We start from the raw sequence: 20,990 nt of genomic DNA, 5'->3' as shown, positions 1-20,990 counted from the left end.
TGAAAATCTATCCCTCGAAGGGCTTAAAATTGGATCACTTCCAACATGGAATTCTCCTCTTTCTGACCATCTTTAAAGATGTTAGTGCTGTTTCCAAAATGTATTATATTGGATACTGAGGCAACAGCATCCCGGTGTCCTGGTTCCATTGTCACTTACAACATCAATTACTGTAAAACACTAACTGATCTCTGCCATATTCTGTCTCTTGTTCTCCTTCCTGTTTCTTAAATATGCTGATCTGGCTTAGTTTTGTAGGTTCATTTTCCCAACTTATTTTTCTTGTTTTGTGAGGTCATATTATTTGTGGTCTTTTGTTTTACTTCTTCATAATGGTTTTATGAAGGTTATCTGTGGTCCTTAAAAAATTCACGGTTACTAAATTCCCTATCAGTCAGTTAACAAACATTCATTAAGTACATACTATGTTCTAGGCACAGTACTAAGCTCTAGAGTGACAAAGAAAGGTAAAAGCACATTCCCTGCCCTCACACACCCAGTTGAAATAGCAGTTGGAGAAAACAATCTGCCTTGATAATGCTGACATTCTAATGGGAGAGATAACATGCAAACGATTGTGTATAGAAGATATATACAGAGAGCTGTGGGCTCTTCTACCTAGCATACACTGGACTAGAGCACCCCCTGCCTCTAGATGTTGCACCCCCTCATTTCAGTCTTATGGGCTCAGATTTGCCACTCCAGGTTTGACATGGATGATGATATTGCAGCTGTCTTTGTTAACATGGCTCCAGAGTGTGCAAAGCTGACTTTTCGGGAGTCGGTGCCCTTTGGCTTTCTTCTCCTTCATTGTTGGGTACCCCAGACATTAGGGTATGATGGTGGGTATGGGCCAGAAAGATAGCTATGTGAGGAGGATGAGGTCCAGAGCAAAAGAAGTACTCTGACCCTGAAGTGCCCCACTGAACATAGTGGTGTTGCTAGTTAGGATGATACAGAAAAGATATGGCACCATACTTTCTACAAAGACTCCCACATAACTCTTGAAGAGTACCTTGCATTGCTCACAGAAGCTACCCTGAGCCCCAAAGCCAAGAGAGAAAAGATGATGCAGTTCATATTTGAGACCTTCCACACCCCTCCCTTGTATGTTGTCATCCAAGCTCCTGATGTCTCTATATGCCTCTGGTTGTGCTACTGGTCTTGTAAATGGACTCTGGTGTGATCCACACTGTGCCTATTTATGAGAAGGAAATTGTATGTGACATCAAGAAAAAGCTTTGTGGGGCAGCTAGGTGGCATAGCAGATAGAGCACTGGCCCTAGATTCAGGAGGACCTGAGTTCAAATCCAGCCTCAGACAGGTAACACTAGCTGTGTGACCCTGGGCAAGTCACTTAACCCCATTGCCTAGCCAAAAAAAAAAAAAAGAAGAAGAACAAGAACAAGAAGCTTAATTACATTGTCCTAGACTTTGAAAAGAAAATGGCTATTGCTCATCTAGTTCTCTGGAAAAAGAGCTAAGTAAGACCTCACTCACAGCCAAGTTTTCACCATGGGCAATGAGACATTCAAATTGTCTTCCAGTTATCGTTCTTTGCATCTGGTCTCAACTCCACAGACAAAAATACTCCCACACTAGCAGAACAAGATGTCCCCCTCCGAGTACCACCCCCCCGCCGCCGCCATATTCCTCCCCCCTTTCCAGCTACTTTTTATGTGTTGTCTTCCCTCATTAGATTGTAAGCTTCTTGAGGGCAGGGACTGTCTTTCTTTTTCTCATTTGTGCTTCAGCACAGTGCCTGGCACATGGTAGGCCCTCAATAAATGTTTTTTGAATTGAGTTGAATTGAATCTCAGGTATGGAATCCTGTAGTTTTCATGAAACTATCTTCAACTCATTGATGGACTGGGATGTTGATATCCATAAGGATCTGTGCACCAATATTATTTTGTCTGGTGGTACTGCCATGTACATAAACATGGCTACCAGGATGCAAAAAAAAATACATTCTTAGGTCCCAGTACAATGAAAATAATAATTATTGCCCCAGTTAAGCAAAAGTACTTTGAACTGGAGGCTCTTTTCTGAACCCCCAACCACCTTCTAACATGTGGATCAGCAAACAAGAGTATGATGAATCTGGGTCCTCTATTGTCTACCACAAATGCTTCTCAGTGAATTGTTGTTGAATTACCTCTTTTTTGCAAAAGGGTCTTATAATTACTCCCCAAATGAGGCAAGATCAGCATGTTTGTTTGTTTGGTTTTGTCTTCTTTCTTTCTTTTTTTTGGTCCTTGACTCATAATTTAAAAACAAATGTTGAAGGTGATTAGCAGTTTAAGTAAATTAGAGGCAAACACCTCCAAAGTTCTACAGTTCATCTGACTGAACATTTTAAAAAAAGACAGTCATTCCAAATATTGCATAATACATTGTTACAGGGAGTTATTTGCTTCTATGAAGGCTGTTCTGTTCTATAAAAAGAGTTAATTACATCAATCCGAAGATGGAGGGGGAAGGACAGGAAATAGTGTTGCTTACAGGTAAATTATGTAATCCCAAAAAAACCCCATTTTTCAAAACAGATTCTGCCTTAATACTTGTTCCTTTCTTTAAAAAAAAATTGTCAGACCCATAATGGACCTTTCCTTCCTCTCACTGCCCCCAACCTAGCTGTAAATGAAGGCTTCTTATGGTCTCCCCAGGAGCTTAATGAGCTTGGTGCTGGTATTTGGGGGACCTTTACCTGTACACTGACTTAAGACTTAAAGTAAAAGAATACACATTGAAGAAAACACACACACACAAGGAGGAAGAGGGGGAGAGAAGAGAATATGGAAGGTAATCTCAGCATAAAGGCTCTAACAGTTGGAGTGGGGTGGGGACAGAACAGAGAAAGTCTTCCTGCAGAAGATCTGATTTGAGGTGAATCTGGAGAGAATCCAGTAATTCTCTCTTTTTTTGTTTTGATTTTTTTATTGATATATTTTTTAAGTCTGCCACCTGTCATTCCAGTTCAATTTCATATGACCCCTCTCTCCCCCAAAACACACCCCTTTACTCACTCTATTCTAGCTAACCAAGCTGGACCTCTAGCTATTCATAATAGGGAGACTTCCATCTCCTCCTTCTATTCAATTCCTTTGTAAAGATGGTCCACCATGCCTGGAATCCATTTCCATTTCACCTTTTCCTCTTAGAAAGACTAATTTCATTCAAGGAAGTCTTTCCTGTCTGTATTGCATGTCTCCTCAAATGATCATGCATTTACGTGTAACCAGGGACTGGCAGATGAAAACCCATTCTTATGAGCATATACATCATCCTCTGCCTGATATAATCTTCCATGCAGGTTTTGGAGCATGCATTTGGAGCATGTGCAGGTAGCTTATGACTATTTCCTCTCCATTTACCATTCAATGAAGAAAAAGGCCTCTTTGATTGGCTACTGAGCAAGAACTGAGCATGTGTACAAAAGACTCCAATCAACGATGTAGGGGACATACTAAATGTAACTGGTGAAAGATGTTGGGGAGAAGCTGTCTGAATGGGGACTCAGTGCAATAGCAGAGAAACCCTGACTGCTCCTTAGGGAAACCTCTAGAAACCTGAAGGGGAAGATGTAGCCTAGCCTTGCTCTGAGGGATCTGATTCATCAGTTTGAATGAGAATTGGGTTAAAGTCAGAGTCTACAGTGGCTACATGTAAGGTCTTGTCTTGGATGAATATTAGGCCCTTCATATTTGCTTGAATCCCTGGAGAGATTTTCCACTTAGGACTTCCATTATTTCATTCCCTAATTTTCTGAATCCACTAGAAAATACTTGGCAAATTTTCTTTTCTTTCATTTTAGATGGTAATTATAAGGTCATTTTAACAATGTGTTTTCTTTACAAGTCAGACTGGTTTCTTTTGAGATGACTTTTCCATAGTTAAATGTTTACAGCAAGGGAAAGGGGCTGCTAGGTGGTGCAGTGGCTAGAGCACCCATCCTGGATTCAGGAGGACCTGTGTTCAAATCTGGCCTCAGACACTTAATACTTGCTAGCTGTGTGACCTGGGGCAAGTCACTTAACCCCATTGCCTAACCAAAAATAAATAAATAAATGAAGCAGGGGGAAAAAGGGAATAAGCTTTTACTCAACACCTGCTATGTGCCAGGCACAGTGCTAAATGCTTTACAAATATTATCTCATTTGATATTTAAGCACTGATAACTGCTGTACTAGTCAATCCTTTTAAAAAATATTGATGTTGAAGCTAATATGAGAAATATGTCCTCTTCAGAATACTTTCTTCAAGAATAAAATTGAATATACAGAAGAAAACAAATTCAGAGGGGGACACAACTATATTGTTCTTGTTACTACCCTGTTAAATTTAACATGCAATTTAAAAAAACGACAGGTAGCAGGAGTTCACAATTTCATATGCCATCCTCTTTTTTTGTTGTTCTTCTTTGTATAATGAACTGTTTGGGTTTATTGGTAGTCATTAAGTTCACAATAAAAAAAAAGACTTAAATGTAGTGAGCTCTAAGCAACATTATAAAAAAGAAATTAGTCATATCTGAAGTGACAGGAAACTACAGGGCAACAGCTACAGCGATCTGAGAGTTTCAGTCATTTCATTATTAGCTGTCTGGGGGCAGTCAGATCATTTCCTGGATAAATAAGGACACTGTGGAGAGAGAGGGAGGGAGAGAGAGAGAGAGAGAGAGAGAGAGAGAGAGAGAGAGAGAGAGAGAGAGAGAGAGACAGAGAGACAGAGAGACAGAGACAGAGAGACAGAGACAGAGAGAGACAGAGACAGACAGACAGACAGACACAGAGACAGAGACACAGAGAGAATAAAGATAATAAAATACAATGTTCTGTTCTAGCAGCAGATTTTAGCATCCACCTGACCTCTTTAAATGAGCTATTGAGGACAAAGTGGACAAAAGTAAAGACACTGAGTCGGGTTCTCATTATTGCTTTGCAAAGTTCAATAGACTTAAGGAAGTTTGACAGGAAGCTGAAGGAGCCCAAGGGTAATCATTTCTTACCAATCAGAGGCACGGTAGCTGAAAAGCCATTTGCAAAACATTACGGGATGCTCTGTCTGAAAAACAATTTGGAGCTATGCTGTGAAATTTTTGTATTTTATCCTAGAGACAATAGGAGTCATTGCAGATGGGGGTGGGAGCGGAGGGTAGATCTGAGTTCAGAAATTATCAGTTTGCCAGCTGCGAGGATAGATTAGAGTGAGGACAGATCTGCAGCCTGGAAACCAATTAGGAGGCCGTTGCAATAGTCCAGGCTAGAGACAGTGTGAGTACAGAGAAGAAACAGGAGAGGTGTATGCGAGGGGTTGCAGGTGGAGGTGGTGAGGTGATGCAGCAATTGATTATATATGTGGGAGGGATGGGGTGTGAGGGAAAGAGAGGACTCAACTACAAGGAGAGTCAACTCCAAGGTTGCACACCTGGGTGCCCTGAAAGACAGGGTACACTTAACAGAAATTAGGAAATCTGGAATAAATAGGAGTTCTGTTTTAAATGAGTTGAGTTTCAGATGTCTACTGGATACTCAGGTTATTATCATTCAGTTGTGGCTGACTCTTTGTCGACAGATAGCATAGTCGATGATTTCCATGGGGTTTCCTTGACAGAGATACTGAAATAGTTTGCCATTTCTGCTCCAGTGTGTCCCCATTTTACAGGTGAGGAAACTGAGGCAACAGAATTAAATGACTTGCCCAGGGTCACACAGCTAGTACATGTCTGAAGTTGAACTCAGTTCTTCCTGACTCCAGGTCCTGTACTGCTATACAGGTAGAAATGTGCAAAAACAGTTGGTCATGTTAAATTTATGTTTCTATATAGGCCAAAGACTTTGTGGTTCTTAGTCCTCTTTTCTACTATTCGGTTATAATCATTTTTGGAAGTTGAAAGAGGTGGGAGAGGTGAAGGAGGACATACAACTGAGGGGCATTTTGTATTTAATTTATGGCTAAAAAACCCCATCAACTGATGGCCAGCCTTTAGTAGTTAGTTAAATTGGTGCCATACTGGGCACTTATGTGCTAAGCAGCCCATACTAACCCATCTCTACCTTCTAAGGACCTTCCAATGCTCTGACTTTCTAGCATAGCCTCTGAGAACCCATGGTTGCCTCCACGCTAGCATGAATCATTCGGGTAGGATTTTTCTACCGGTCCCAACAAATAAGATATAATTAGTTTCCTTTTGGTTCTTCCTCATGAAGACTTTTTTTTTTAATAAATAGAAAACAACAGAAAGAAAGCCAGTGAAGCAGGACAGTTTTGAAAGCCAAAGGTTGATCTATTAAATACCTTAAAAAGAGAAGCAAGCTGTGCAGTAATAGAGATCTGTAGTTGAATGTGCACTTCTCTCTCTCTCTCTCTCTCTCTCTCTCTCTCCCTCTCCCTCTCCCTCTCCCTCTCCCTCTCCCTCTCCCTCTCCCTCTCCCTCTCCCTCTCCCTCTCCCTCTCCCTCTCCCTCTCTCTCTCTCTCTCTCTCTCTCTCTCTCTCTCTCTCTCTCTCTCTCTCTCTCTCTCTCTCTCTCTCTCTGTCCCACTTTTCTACTATCTATATTAAAATGCACATTCAATTTGATGTTTACTAAGATTCATCTTTCTGAGTTCAAATGCGGCTCAGGCACTTAGCTGTGTGACTCTGGGCAAATCACTTAACCCTGTTTGCCTCGGTTTCCACGTCTGTAAAATGAGCTGGAGAAGGAAACGGGAAACCACTTCAGTATCTTTGCCAAGAAAACCGCAAATGGGGTCACAAAGAGTTGGACACGACTGAAAAACGACTGAACAACAAACAAGGTCAGAATAAAAATAAAAACGAATTTTCTTGTTGATCCTTCCAACTACTTTTAAAGTCTGTAAGGTCAGTCAGTCAATAAGCATTTATTAAGCGTTTACTAAGTGCCAGGCATTACACTAAAGCTTTGGGGATGAAAGAAAGGCAAAGGACAGTCTCCGCTCTCGGGAAGCTTGCACACCAACGGGAAAGACAATATGCAAACAATTACATACATTGGAGGTAATGCATTAAGGCAGTAGCTACAGTTGCCTCTACGTTTGCTCTCTGAATGTTTTGTATTTTATTTTGTCATTTCTGACGACCATCAGCCTCTGTGGAGGCAATAACAACTTGCCTAGGAAAAAAATGACAGTAATCCTTGCTGGATTTATTTTGATCCCAGTTTCTAACCCAGATTTCCAGCTACCTATGCATTCATAATAATTAATAATAATAACAATAATAGTCGTTAGCATTAAGGTAGCGCTTTTAGGTTTGCAAAGAGCTTTACACAAGTGATCTCACTTCACAATTTGCATGAAGTTGATTTACCCCCATTATCCTAGAACCAAGTACATCTCTTTCCCCATTGCTAGGGAGGTTTATCTGGGTGTCAAAATGATATACTGAGAAATGAAAGCTTGTTTTTAGTAAATAGGTATATTTTACCAAAAAAAATATTCTGTGCATCCACTTCAAGGGATTATTCTTTTTTAAAATGTAGAAATGTTTATCTTAGAAACGGTAGAAGGAAGGTAGAGGCATTGGGGTGAGAGGAAGATGCAAATCTATGTCTAAATTCAGCTCTGAGAATGTTCATCCTTGTGTGCATTTTTCTTTCATTTTCTGCCATCCCTTTGATTTCAAGGAGTTTGATTTCAAATGCCTTCATTGGCTGCTGACCAAACAGGAAATCTGAATGGGACTGAAGAATCCAGGTTTAATTTAAAAAAGAAGCAGATTAGAGTTTTATTGTTTTCTTTCGAAGAACAAGAAGAAAGGAGTTCTGTTAGTTCTTGCTCTTTACTTTGCTATAGAAACATATGCTACAAATCAAAATTTAGGAACAAATCAGAGAACTATTTGTCCATTAGGAATATAACAAGTAAGCTACGGAAGAATTCATTGTCAGAGCGCCCGGATAGCTCAGTCGGTAGAGCATCAGACTTTTAATCTGAGGGTCCAGGGTTCAAGTCCCTGTTCGGGCGGAAGTGACATTTTGCTTTGCAAAATTTTCTAAGAACAGCTGTTATAATACCACTCGCCAAACTACTAGAAAAGACTTGCCACATTTTGGGATAGCGTTGAATAAATCCCCCTAGAACCCTAGAGAATACACAATACGCCATGCCGTCAAGTGAAGCCAGAATTTTGCAGGAAGCGCAGCAAACATATCCTCAAACAAGAAGTTTCGTTTCTCAAATTGCTTAATTAAAAAAGAGGAAGCTTTAAAAAGTAAAAAGACAAGACGCCCGAACAGGGACTTGAACCCTGGACCCTCAGATTAAAAGTCTGATGCTCTACCGACTGAGCTATCCGGGCTCCTGTGGAACAACGGTGGCGCTGCCCCTCCTATAGGGAGTGTGAAGCTCGTGTGTGTTTCTCCACCCCCTTTGATGTTGCAATCTTTCCGCGATACCAGAAAAAGAAACTCAAAGCTTGCACGCTGGAACCCAGATGGAAGACACTCGCCTCTCTCCCTTCCCCAGCCTTGCAGCTCATGCACAATCCCAGTGTATTTAGTTCCTCATTTGTCTACTTGGTTTTAGCATCTGTCTGGTAGACCACGTGTCCGGATTTTCGCCTTGGAGAACAGGGTCACAGCGAGCACAGATTGGGCCCATAGCATGGAACAGCACAGAACAGTTACGCCCGTGCGTGGCGGAGCCTGCGGAGGCTGCAGAGCAGGGGGGAGGGGCGATGAGAGGAGGGGGAAGAGGAGAAGGGAAGGGGAAGGAGGAGGAGGGGAGAGAAAGAGGGGGAGGACGGCGAGGAAAGAGGAGGAGGGAGGAATGGAGGAAGGGGAGAGGAGGAGGAAGGGGAGGAGGAGGAAGGGGGGCAGGGGGAGGGGGAAGGAGAGGGAGAAGAGAAGGGAGGGGAAAGAAAGGGAGGAAGGAATGGGGGAAGGAGAGAGGAAAGGAAAGGAAGGAGGAGAGGAGGAGGGAGAGAGGGAGGAGGAGGAGGGAGGAATGGGGGAAGGGGAGAGAAAGGGGAAGGAGGGGAGAGAAGGGGAAAGGGAGAGGACAGCGAGGAAAGAGGAGGAGGGAGGAATGGGGGAAAGGAGAGAAAGGGGAAGGGAAGAAAGAAAGGGAAAGGGGGACGAAGAGAAGGAAAGAGGGGGAAGATAGAGAGGAAGGAGGGAGAGGGAAGAATGGAGGAAGAGGACAGAAGGCAGAAGGAAGGCGCGGGAGAGAAAGGAAGGAGTGGGAGAAGGGAAGAGAAAGGGGGAGTGGAGAGGGAAGTGGGGAGAAAGGGGAGTCGGAAAAGCGAGAGATTGGCTGTAGAGGTGAAGGGAGAAATGCAGCCGAAGGAGCTAAAAGGTTTGGAGTGTGAAAGCTCTTCCAAAATAGGGAAGAGAGATCAGCTTGTCAGTCAAAAAGCATTTATTAGGCACCTACTATACTAGGTATAAGATACACAGGATATCACAGGAAGGTAAAAGGATAGTCTCTATTCTCAGTCTAACTGGGCGAATGAGGGGGAGAACTGCACAAACAAGGTATGTAGTTGGAGATCATCATCCCCGTAGGGAGGGCGCTAGCATTAAAGGGCATCAAGAACAGCCTCCTGCGCAAGGTGGGAAGGATATGCTCAATTTTCAGCATGCAGACAAGATCCTCTAATCAGAGCTCTCCTGTAGGCATCTGGAAGGGCAGGGCCGCAGATCGCTCAGGTGCTACCTCCTACAGTGAAGTAGGCCTTTCCTGTTCTCCCCTAGCTATTGATACTCTTTGTCCAATCTCAGATCGTATTGTGTTTCTCCATCAGTCAGTGCCTGCTATGTCTCAGGCACTGTGCTTGAGTGCTGGCTAGAAAGGAGAAACAACAACAAAAGTCCCGACTCTCTAAGAGCTTGCTCTAGTGAGCGAGAGCAGACCGTGTGGCCATCTCTTCCCATCCATCACAGGTGCTTGGGGGTGTGACTGGGCACCTTACTGAACTTGACTTTTCTCATCCCTAATGGGAGGATCATGCTGCGTGCAGTAACTAGCTCATCCGGCTGTAGCGAAGATCAGATGAGATTATTAGTGCATCACCCCCACAACCTCATTCTAAGGGCACCCTGTCCACTCTGGACCCATGGAGGGGGCCAGTATTGAGTCTAGTTCTAGGGGATCCTGGCCTCTAATGAGAGGTCAGCATAGGTTACTTTTTCCTTCATTCTTCAGCTTTTTAAACTCCCATCCCATTGCTGTGGGGATAAATTATATGATACAGATAGATCATATATGTTTATATATGATATTTCTCTATCTATCATATGTAAAGCTTAAGTTTTTCTCCTAAGTGTATGGCTGGAAATAGTAGCCAGAAGGGAAGAAACTCTAAGGCTAGGAGTCACTCCTTTTAAAATAAGTCATCAGCTTTTTCTAGTCGTTGCTCAATAAAATCCTTACCCTTCCTTGTCATTTTCAAAGAACCAAGCCCAGTACTGAGTCAGGCCCATGGGGTCGGCATGAATCAGAAAAGGTCAGCTTTGGGCTTGGTCTATTTAACCCCTATTCTACATGTAAAACACTTAAATTTTTAAAAATTTATTTTTAATTTATGAATAAAACAAGCATTTCCATAACATAGTATAATTTTTAAAAGGAGATTGGACAGGAAACTGCAAATCTATTATGTACAATGTGCTATTCCTAGTAAGCATTTCCCCCCTCATTTTATTTCATTTTGCAACTAACAATCATTTATTTTCTCTTCCTCCAACCATCGCCCTCATTTAAAAGAAAAACCAAAACTTTTATAATATAAAACAAAAAAAAATAGTAAATTAAATGTAAATAAGTCAAGTAAAGCAAATTCCCACATTGGCCATGCTCAAAAAATATGTATCAATTTGAATCCATCACATCTGTGTCAGGAGATAGGCAATATGTTTTTTTCATGAGTTTTCTGGAACTTTATGTAGTCGGTCATTGCTTTGAACAGAGTTCTTGAGTTTTTCTTTTCTTTCTTTCTTCTCATTCCTCCGCCTAGATGAAAAAGAAACATTACAAATAAGTGTAGTCAGGCAAAATAAATTCTCACAGTCAATATGTCAAAAATATATCTCAGTCTGTACCTTAAGTCCATCACTTCTGGTAGGTAATATGTTTCATCTGCACTTCTTCACATGGCTAATCTTACCCATTCTATTCTGATTAATTTCCATTTCAGAGGTAAACGTTATATGACTGTCCTGAGAAATATACTCAGTTCTCAGTTCTTTGCCTATTGAATTGAACTGAACCTATAGGGATGACACAAAGCTGGGGAGGTGCTATAGAATCAGAAATCAAAAATATTCCCATGAACTGGGATGATGGGCCAAAGCCAATTTGATTCAACACACAAGTATTAGATGCCTGCTGTGTGCAGAGCAGTGTGCTAGGGAGGTGATAGGGCAGATTTAAAGATAAATAAGATATCTCTAGATTTTATTTTCATCACCTGTCTCCCCCATGCCAGGCATGCTTTCCCTCTTTATCGCCACCTCCTGGTTTCCCTGGGTTCCTTCAAGCCCCTGCTAAAATCCCAACTTTGGCAAGAAACCTTTTCTGACCTTCCTTAATGCTAATGCCTTCCCTCTGTGGATTATTTCCATTTTATCCTATATGTCTTGTTTGTTCATAGATGTTTGCATGTTGTGTCCCCCATTAGACTATGAGCTTCTGAAGAACAAAGACTATCTTTTGCCTTCCTTTATAACCCCAGTGCTTAGCATAGTGCCTGGGACATAGTAGGTGCTTAATAAATGCTTATTGACTGACAGTCTTCTGTTTTATACCCTCTGGTGGTTGTGATTCAGTCGAAGAGTCATTTCTGATTCTTTTTTTCTCTATCGTCCCCATCCCCCTACCCCCTCCATCACACAAGCCAATTATCAAATCCTGTCCAATATCTAGTCCCTTCTCTCTATTTACATTGTTACCACCCAGTTTCAGGTAACCTCCTACCTGGTTTCTCTGTTTTTTCCTATCTGTATCCTATCCAGTCCATCTTTCACAAAGCTTTCAAAATGGTCTGACCATGTCACTTCCCTGATCAAAAATGTAGCTTTCCATTGCTCATAATATATAAACCTTAACCTGACATTTCAGGCCCTCCAATATCATCTTCTCAGACTTACTCCCTTTCATGCCTTCTACATTCAAAACTAGACTGTCAGATGTTTCTCAGACCAGTGTGTTCTGACTCTGCATTCAGCTAGGCCATCCATCTCATATACCTGAAGTGTACTTCCTTCTCATCTGTCCTTCAGAGCTCCACTCATGGGCAGCTTCTTCCAAGAAGCTTCCCTGATGCCCACAGCTCCAAATGGGTCTCTCCCTTCACATTTTCCTAGCTCTGTCTGGACCTTGCATCCGCCTCATCACATGCTATCTTGTGTCATACTTACCTGTATAGGTGTTGTGTTTCCTCCCCTCCTCCCCAATAAAATGCCAGCTCCTTAAGGCATGGACTCTTGCCGTTGAGAAACAGCATGGAGTAGTGAAAAGAATGCTGGGCTTTGGATGAGCTGGCTTGCATTCCAAACTTGTCACTCATACTTACTGGTTCTGTAACAAAAGTCAAGTCACTTAACAGCCTGGGGCCCCAGAAGAACATTTGGAAAATAACTGGTCCTTCTGAGGCTCAAAAAATAATAGACGATTGTCATCTCTCTTGTATACAAAATATTTGTTGAATTAAATTGACTATACAACTGCTGCTGAAGAGAATACAAAATCAAGCATGGCAAATTCATTTTTACAAGTAAAAAGGAGAGTGCTTTTCATGGAAACAAGGAAAATTTCCAAGTTGGGGCAGAGAGAACAATCAGGGTAGGTTCATGAAAGAGGTATGATTGGCTCTTGAAGGATGGTAGGATTTCAATAGATAGAGATGGGGAAACAAATTATAAGGCATCCAGAGGGTGAAGAGGTGAGGGGTGGGGGGGAAACAGGCATTCCAAGAGTAGGGAGGGTGAGATGCAATCCTATTGGATGGGGGGGGAATGAGAGGATTAAGACTAGGTAGGGAGAAGAATAGGGAGGATATAACAAAAGTACTTTCTAAAAAATAAATAATGTTGCTTGAAATAGCTTCATAGCAAAATAGATAGAGTCTTGGGCCTGGAGTCAGGAATATGGGAGTTGAAATCTGACCTCAGACACTTATAGCTGTGTGACTCTGGGCAAATCACTTCACTTCTGTCTGCCCCAGTTTCCTCATCTGTGAAATGGGGATAATAATAGCACTTACCTCCCAAGAATATTGTGAGGATCAAATGAGATAATATTTGTTTTTGTTTTGTTTTGTTTTTTGGGCTAGGCAATGGGGTTAAGTGACTTGCCCAGGGGAGATAATATTTGTAAAGCACTTAGCACAGTGCCTGACACATAATAGGTGCTACATAAAGACTTGTTTCCTTCTTTCCTTCCTCAGCACTGATAAAATAAAGATAAATGTAAATGAGATCAGGTTAAAAATACAGATGGCATACGTGCTTGACTACAGGATCTGGGTGTGACAAAGTTGACAAAGCACAGTTCATGTGATGCAGCTTAAGCTGAATCGAAAGGAATCAGGTGTATGTGTGCTGGGAGGTGCCAGTCCAGCTGGAATGCCACCTTGGTTAGATCATATCGGTTGTGTCTGCTTCAGCGCATTGAACTTCAAGAAGAATCTTGACCAGCTGGAGATGTTGTACGAGGAGCAGTCAAAGGGGTCAGAAATGTTTATCCTAAGGAGTTTTCCCAGCAGGAGGAGAGCTACCTGGTAGGGGCAGTCATACCTGATGGCTATCTGAGGATAGCCACCCTCAGATCTTGAAGGCCTGATGTGTAGAAGAGTAAGACTCATTCCATATGACTTTATAGTGCCAAACCTGAGCCAATGGGTAAAGATTCCAGGGAGGCATATTTTGGTTTACTATCAGAAAGAACTTTCTAAAAAGCCAACATGTCCCCAAAATGGAATGGGTTGTCTTATGAGCTAATGAACTCTCAGTTACTGGAGATATTCAAGAAGAAGCTGCACGAGCATCTGTCAAAGCTCATAGACTCATAAAATTTACAGCTGGAGTGGACCTTAGAGATTATTAGTGCTGGAGACAGGATTCCTGTGAATGTTAGAAATAAAGGGTTCTTAAATTCCTCTCCATGTCGAAGATTTTTGTAACCTATGGCTTAAGGCTATTTGCATAAGACTCCACTCTTGGTGGAGAAGTATTAGTCTAAGATGACCACCTAAGAGGCTGAGTTGGTTAACCAGTTTCCATTAATGAGGACTATCTTATACAAATGAACATGAGCCCCAGTTATATTTTCATTATTCAAATCCTATGTGATCTCAATTTTCCCTGCATTCTTTTCTTGTTTACTATTTTATTTTGTTTTAACCTTTCCTTTTTTTTGTTTTTATTAAGAAGCACTTCATTTCTCTCCCTCCCACCTCCCAACTATGCAAATGAAAAAGAAAAAAAAAAACCAACCCAAATCCTCTAACAAATATGCATAGTCAAACAAACAAAAAAACTCTTACATTGGCCATGTCCCTTTCTGCATCTTCAGTCCATCATTCCTGTATCAGGAGGTGAGTAGAATGCTTCCTCATTTGTCCTCTAGAATTGTAGTTGGTCATCGCATTGATCAGCAGTGTTCTTAAGTGCCTGGCACATAATAAGTGCTTAATAAATGCTTGTTGATTTGATGTAAATCTTTCAAAGCTGTTTGTCTTTACTATGTTGTTAGAAGTAGAGTAATAGGAAGCAATGCAGTGAGTTCTCCACAGGCTTTTCCTAACACATCTAGAAAAGGCACCAGACTGAATCCTGATGGGAAAATCCAGAAAAAGTCACAGTGAGTCCTTTGTCTAACCTAGCTTGGCACAGGAAGACACACTAGGACCTATGGGAACATTGGGGATTGGGGTCAGGCCAGAAGCACACTGAGCAGGGAGCACTTTAGTGCCCAGGAAGAAGCCGCAACCACAGGGCAAGAAGAGACCCACTTCAGGGCACCTGCAGAACCAAACCACTGAGACAGGGACAAGTGCCAGCTGGCAGCTTTGTCACCCACGGCCCCATCCCACGTCGGATATACAGAACAGAGTGAGAAGGGAACCTACAAACCGAAGTGGCTTCCTGGGGGGAGGGCCCTGGATGAAATACTGAGAAAGGAGGAAGTTCAGAAACCGGTAGCAGCAGCAGTAGCAGTAGCACCAGTAGTGTGGCTAAGACCGCAAGTACAAAGCAAGGTCTCACTTCCAACACCTAGTTTCGCCCACAGAAGAAAAACCGAGGTGAGAATTCTGGACCACGAGGGAACCTCCAATGCTAATGCTGTGAGCCAATAGAACAGGCCTCTAGGGGCAGAATCCAGCAGCAGCCCACTCTTGCTCAGACCCCAAACCAGGTCTGGTACTTGCAGCGCTCAAACCAGCGGAGCAGCAATCAGATTTTGCCCTGGATTAGACCACTCTGGGAACACTGAGAGCTTGGAATCACTCAGTCTGTCCCTGAGATCCTGGAATAAGGCAGCATTCCTAGGCAGGTGGGTGGCACAGTGGCCAGAAGGTCAGACCTGGAGTCAGGAAGTTCTGAGTTCAGATCTGGCCTCAGATAATTACCAGCTGTGTAAGTCACTTTACCAATATTTGCCTTGGTTTCCTCAACTGTATAATGGAGATAATTATACCACCTACCTCACAGGATTGTTGTGAAGATCAAATGAGATAATATTTGTAAAGCACTCAGCATAGTGATTGGTACATAATAGGCACTACATAAATGCTTATCTGCCCTACTCCCTCTGCCAACTCGATACCCCAAGAAAGCAGTAAGAGGCCCATTGAAGACCTTCTTTCCAGAAGTGTCACAGAGACCAACTCTAACATCAAGTCCAAAGTCAGGAAGTAGGCTAGAAGGACGTGCAAACAAAAAAAGAATCCCTCCATAATGATATTGTGGTACTGGGGACACTCAAGGCACAAATGCAAAAGAGAATGACTCCAAAACATCTAAAAGCATTGTCGAAGAAAAAACACAACTCTGGCACAAACTCAACTAGAATTCTAGAAAAGATGAAGCAAAAATTAGTTTTAAAACATTTTTATGAATGGAATGAGAGCACTTGAGGAAACAATTAGAAAAGAAATGAGAACTATGGAAGAAAGAATTGGAAAGGGAATTAACAGTTTGGTTTGGAGGTACAAAAACCCTGTACAGCAAACTCCCTGAAGATTTGAGTAGACTAAATAGAAGCCAATGACTCCATGAAGCAACAAGAAATTTCAAAACAATATTGAAAGGCTGAAAAAAAGAAAAGGTATCTCGTAGCAAAAACAATTGACCTGGAAAACAGAGGGGAGAAAATTTGAGGATGATTGAACAATGTGGAAGCTGTGCCCCCCAAAAAAGGAAACTATACATCATATTTCAAGAAATCTTAAAAAGTACCTAGTTTTCTTAGAACCAGAGAGAAAAAGTGTAAATAGAGAATTTACTGGTCACCTCCTAAAAGTGACCCTAAAATGAAAACTCCCAGGAACATCAAAGCCAAAACCTAGAAGTTCCAGGTGAAAGAAAAAATACTGCAAGCAGCCAAAACAAAAAGAATTCAAGTGCTGAGGAGCCAAAGTCAGGATCACACATGACTTAGCAGCCACTGCTATAAAGGGGTAGAGAACTTGGAACATTGATATTCCAAAAGGCAAACGATATGGGCTTACGGACAAGAAAAACTTACCTAGCAAAACTGAGTATAATTGTGTATGGAAGAAAACTGGATCTTTAATGACTTACAAGCATTTCTGATGAAAATACCAGAGTTTCAGAGAAACTTTGGAGCCCAAAAACAGGAGTGAAGAGAAACATAAAAAGGTTAACATGGATGGATTAAAAAAGGATAAATTGCTCATATTCAAATATGGTGAGATGATACATGTGTTTACTTTCATCCCTGTTACCATCAGGGTTCATAGAGGGAGCTCAATTACACAAGACTTGGGAGTGGTTCTGTTATGCCTTGAGAATCTTAAAAGAGTGGAAAAAGAGGAAAACAAATTGGGGTGGGAGGGGAGAGGGAAAGGAAGTTTGGGAAAAATTATCTCACAGAATGAGGATACACAAGACATCTACATAAAGAGGAGGGTGTGAAGGACTGCAGCTGAGACTTGAATTTCACCCTCATCTGAACTGGTCAATAGAAGGAAGAACAGGTACACACAGCACTGGGTACAGAAATACTTTTCACTCAACAGGGAAACAGGAGGGAAAGGGGAGGAGGGATTAGAGGGAGGATAGATTAAGGGGTGTATTAGTACTAAGGGTGTTAAACAAATTCTAAGGGTGTTAAAATATTTATAGCTCTTTTTGGAGTTGCCAAGAATGGAAATCTGAGGAGGTATCCATAAATTGGTGGATGTCTAAACAAGTTCTGGTATGTAAATGTGATGGAATATATTGTGCTGAGCTCTTATCAGTGTAATGACTAACCAGGATTCTAGAGGACTCATAAGGAAACATGCCACCTACATCTTGACAGACAGGTTGTTTCACAGGTAAACACACAGATAACACCATTTGTTGGGCAGGAGAACACAGGAGGGCTCCTAACACTAGCAGGTGTTCTAGTGCGTTTTTGATCTGGTCAAACAGGAAGACAGCTTCAGAAGGATTAAATAAGCTTACTGTAGTATGGCCTTCTCCAGAAGGTTGCTGATAATGGGAGCACCAACATCTACAGCATGCCCTAATCACTCTTCTCCAAGAGGTGAGCAAGAAGTGGGAGAAACTACCCCTACACCTCGATAGGGTCAATTGAGGCAGGCACAGAATTCTAGTTTGTGCACTCTCCTAAATCCTCTCAAGCCTTGATGGGGGCTGATGAAGGCAGGTACGTGCATTCCTCTATGCATTACCCAAATCCCAAAATGGGTTCTCCACTCACTGACCAGTGCCCACTTGATTTATAGGGCAACAGACAAAGAAGGCATATTGCCAACCATAGCCTCACAGGTTAACTTTAGCAATATCGTCATGACCTAGCAGAGCGCAGGCATACATTATGTCACCCCTATACTTCTACCGCAAGTGCACAGGTAGAAGTTGTTTTCAACCATAAATCGTGGGGAATATTATCTAGGATCCTGGAACTATTAGCTAAAAAGGAATAACAAAATCCTCCTTACACACACTAAAATTCACCTTACTTACAGAGGTGAAAAACTCATATGCAGAACAAGACTAATTTTTTTTTTAAGGACGCGGTCAATGAGGAAATTTGTTTTGATTGACTATACATACACGTAATGAATTTTGTCTTCTTTGCGTTCTTGATTAGATGGAAGGTAGGGCAGCTTTATCCCTAGTTTATAGTTTTACCTGATGTAGACCTTTTCCTACTGCTATCTGTTCTTTGGTGTGTAAATTTTTATCTTCCCCTTCTACTAGCTGTGAAATTCCACTTTATATTCTGCTTTATAGCTAAAATTTATATACGGTTGTTGAACAGGCTGGGAGTGGGAGTGGGGGGTGGAGAGGGCACTGGTTTTTTTATACCATGATTCTATGCTCAGAGAATATAATAAACTGCTTATTAAAATGTTTCAGTATGTTAAGCATGATTAGCAGCAGTACCTATCAATGAATCCTTGAACCATTTTTATGTCATAATCTTTCTATGTTTCTCTGAATCTTTACCTTTGTTATTCCTTATATCCTAATTGTATTTCATTACATTTACGTGACATAATTGTTTGGCCATTCTATAGTCATTGCCTCTCCACCATTCAAACGCCCAACCTTAACATCAGAGCAACGCTAACAAAGCCTTTTTTCCCTACTGGACCTAGCGCATTAAAAAAAAAATCTTTAAGATCAATGAAAAAACACATGGTGGGAGTAAGTAGACTGCAGCCAATCAACAATAAATGCATGAGAAGTAGGTTAAAAGACACTTCCCAAGACATGGATGAGCCAGTTAGGTCTAGAGAATGAGAGATCATAGATGGACACCTTGGCACTCTCAAGGTATAAAAGAAACAGAAAGAAGGGTAGCGATACAGGTAGGGGAATCCGGGTGGCATAAAAACAAAAGTTGTTACTACAATTTTACTTAAAAAAAAAAAGAAAAAAAAGGCACCTATCAGTTGGGGAAGACCCTTTAAAGACCACAGAGACATGAACAAGAGTCACATTGCAAGAAGGCATGGAGGGATTAAGATCAAGAATCCGTGGAAGAATCTAAGAAAACGGATATTATTTGTGAGAAATGATAGTTTTCCCTTGAGGGGTTTGGGGGGCAGGGGGTAATGTCAAACCCTGGTTAATTTGTTGAAATGCAGTAAATTCCTTTTTTAAAGATTTTCGATCCACTTTATGTTTTAAAAGGACCTATAATTTTGCAAGCTTTTCCTCAACAATTGAATTGCTATGGATGAAAAACTGTGGCCAGTGCCCTAGGGTCATCAGACTTTTTAAACTTAGCTAGCCTTTTGGGGCTGGGCTAGTACTCTCTGCCTTTGGGAACTGGGAGTCAGTTTTATACTATGGGGAGGAATCTGAGGATGCCCACTGAATAAGAGATGAAGAGGTAGAAGGGACGTTAGGGTCCATCTAGTCTAATTGCCTCACCATACAGACAAGGAAACTGACATTAAATACTTTCCCAGGATTATTCAGCTAGTAAGAGACAAGATTTGAACTCAGATCGTCCCTAAGCCCAAGCCCAGGCAAATGTTCAGATCTCCTAAGGTGACTTTCTGCATTTCCTTACTACGTGGAGGGAAGCAGCCTCTCCTATTGGCTTTCATAATGGAACAGGCTGCTTCTTTAAAACCACCAGACTGGCAAAGGATAGGAACAGGCAGTTCTCAGACGAAGAAATTTAAGCCATCTATAGTCATATGAAAAAATGCCCTAAATCACTATTGATTAGAGAAATGCAAATCAAAACAACTCTGAGGTACCACATTCATACCTATCAGATTGGCCGGGATGACAAAACAGGAAAATGATAAATGTTGGAGAAGATGTGGGAAAATTGGAACACTAATGCATTGTTGGTGGAGTTGTGAAATGATCCAACCATTTTGGAGAACAATTTGCAACTATGCCCAAAGGGCTATAAAAATGTGCATATCTTTTGACACAGCAATAACACTTCTAGGACTGTATCCCGACAGTCCAGCAATTTTTATTTTTATTTTATTTTATTTTATTTTTTTTACACTTGGGAGAAGAGAAGATGACACAGACACACATTCCCAGGTGCTCAAACACACACTGATAGGCAGGAAGAGGAGGAAAAGGGGGGGGGGCCTTCAGGGGCAGAGCTCAGAAGCAACTCAATAGGCAGTCTTTGGAGGCTCCATGTAGGCAGGGTTGTATGGAGGTTGGCTGATCAGGTGTGGCACTCCAGCACCAGACTGAGTCTCCTGGTAGGCAGGAGGTCCAGTAGGCTGGGCAGGGTAAGGTGGTGGGTACTGCGTTGGACAAGGTGCAACTGGCATCCTGGGCTGGACAGGCATAGGTTGGTAGCCTTCATACATAGCCCCAGGGTAACCAGGTGGCACACGTTGCTGCTGTGGGTATGCAGAGTGGACCACAGTAGTCGACGTGGTTGTCACCACAGGTCTAGGCCTTCGGCACATCTTGTACAAACAGCAGCAGGAACACGTTAAACAGAGGATGATGGTGACCACAATGAGCACAAAGATGGTTGCTCCAATGCCCACGAATGTCCCGAAACCTGGTGGGGGGCTGTGGTCAAAGTCAAACGTCATTTTCTTGTCTTTTTCTTCCCACTTTATTGATCTGTCACCAGGGCACAGAATGTTGTCATCAATCTCCTTCAGCACATCTGAGCAACAAAATTTGAAGATGCAGTTCCCACAACAGAATGCTGGACAGAATTCGAAGAACCCACATCCCTCACCTTTAGGGATAGGTGAATAATTTATGAATAAATAAGAAATAGTGCAGGGTGAAGTATAAAATGGATAATTTCAATTATATTCAATT

General features: G+C 41.9%; 1 protein-coding gene, 1 long non-coding RNA gene, 2 other non-coding genes and 1 pseudogene across 5 annotated transcripts in view; 2 read left to right on the top strand and 3 right to left on the bottom strand.

The window, feature by feature from the left end:
* The first annotated feature begins 6,662 nt into the window (after nucleotides 1–6,662).
* Nucleotides 6,663–20,990, top strand: part of MDM4 (MDM4 regulator of p53) — a 73,316-nt gene continuing 58,988 nt past the window's right edge. Inside the window, exon 1 of the mRNA XM_078156386.1 lies at nucleotides 6,663–6,801. The gene's annotated coding sequence lies outside the window, so the exon portion shown is untranslated. The remainder of the gene's footprint in view (nucleotides 6,802–20,990) is intronic.
* TRNAK-UUU (transfer RNA lysine (anticodon UUU)) lies at nucleotides 7,917–7,989 on the top strand. The gene has a single exon. It is a non-coding gene; the product is annotated as a tRNA-Lys (tRNA).
* TRNAK-UUU (transfer RNA lysine (anticodon UUU)) lies at nucleotides 8,251–8,323 on the bottom strand. Its single transcript has one exon. It is a non-coding gene; the product is annotated as a tRNA-Lys (tRNA).
* Nucleotides 10,521–15,192, bottom strand: LOC110219612 (uncharacterized). 2 transcript variants are annotated; one of them, XR_013487323.1, is made up of 2 exons: nucleotides 14,510–15,192; nucleotides 10,521–10,977 (listed from the first exon to the last, which is right to left on the bottom strand). It is a non-coding gene; the product is annotated as an uncharacterized LOC110219612 (long non-coding RNA). The 2 variants fall into 2 exon arrangements; XR_013487322.1 differs by lacking the exon at nucleotides 14,510–15,192 and adding an exon at nucleotides 12,384–14,500.
* Nucleotides 20,300–20,843, bottom strand: LOC110219682 (protein shisa-5 pseudogene; annotated as a pseudogene).

The sequence above is a fragment of the Phascolarctos cinereus genome, unplaced genomic scaffold (assembly GCF_003287225.1).
Source record: "Phascolarctos cinereus isolate Bilbo 61053 unplaced genomic scaffold, phaCin_HiC Scaffold_5;HRSCAF=322, whole genome shotgun sequence".
NCBI lineage: Eukaryota > Metazoa > Chordata > Mammalia > Diprotodontia > Phascolarctidae > Phascolarctos > Phascolarctos cinereus.
This window is presented reverse-complemented; position numbering and strand designations above follow the sequence as displayed.